The sequence below is a fragment of the Mus pahari genome, chromosome 6, assembly GCF_900095145.1.
Source record: "Mus pahari chromosome 6, PAHARI_EIJ_v1.1, whole genome shotgun sequence".
NCBI lineage: Eukaryota > Metazoa > Chordata > Mammalia > Rodentia > Muridae > Mus > Mus pahari.
The window spans coordinates 33,486,156-33,487,024 of NC_034595.1; the positions used below are offsets into that span (position 1 = coordinate 33,486,156).

General features: G+C 43.5%; 1 protein-coding gene across 7 annotated transcripts in view; it reads right to left on the reverse strand.

The window, feature by feature from the left end:
* Positions 1 to 869, reverse strand: part of Mpdz (multiple PDZ domain crumbs cell polarity complex component) — a 150,200-nt gene that overhangs the window by 10,060 nt on the left and 139,271 nt on the right. The window lies entirely within an intron of this gene.

Consider the following 869-nt stretch of genomic DNA (forward strand, 5'->3'; position numbering starts at 1 on the left):
CAAATGCTTTCTCAGCATCCAATGAAATGATCATGTGGTTTTTGTCTTTGAGTTTGTTTATGTAGTTGATTACATTGATGGATTTCCTTATATTAANCCATCCCTGCATCCCTGGGATGAAGCCTACTTGGTCATGATGAATGAAGATCCCTCAGTCTTATGCTGCTAAAAATTGTTCCTAATTTATCTCCAAAAGGAAGCTGCTCTTCCTTAAAGAATTCTGGTTATGGGATAGGCATGGCTTCCGAGCATTCAGGAGGTTAGGCGGGTAGGTCACTGTGAGTTTCAGGCCTGCTTAGGCTACATAGTGAGTTCCAGGATAGCCTGGGCTACACAGCAAGACTCTTGTCTCAAACGCCAATCCCATGCCTCTACAAAAAAATATTCTAGTCACTTTGTTTTGATGACTTTAATAGATAACAGGCTTAATGTATGTTCTATTAATAACTAATGATAGCTATTAATTAATGATAGTGCCAGATCTTATCCAAGCCGCAGACGGTAAGGTGAAGCTCCACCTATAAAAGGCCTCTGAGAGTCCAATCCGAGAGCTTCCCACTGTCAGCAAGGCCAAGCAGCCATACCAGCTGTGGAGCCCACATATACTCAAACCCAGATGTAGGAATTGAGCCATGATGGCGTTTTCAAGTCCATGTGGAATTCAACTCCAGGTTAAAAAAGAATACACCAGGAAACAGACAATGCAGTAAGTAATACCTTACTGATAACGCAGTCTTCTCAAGAAGTTGGACCATTTCCTGACAGGGAAACTGTACCTCCCACGAGTGGTGTCCTGTGAGTATCTGCAGGTCACAGGACAGGGAAACTCCACCTCCCACGAGTGGTGTCCTGTGAGTATCTGCAGGTCA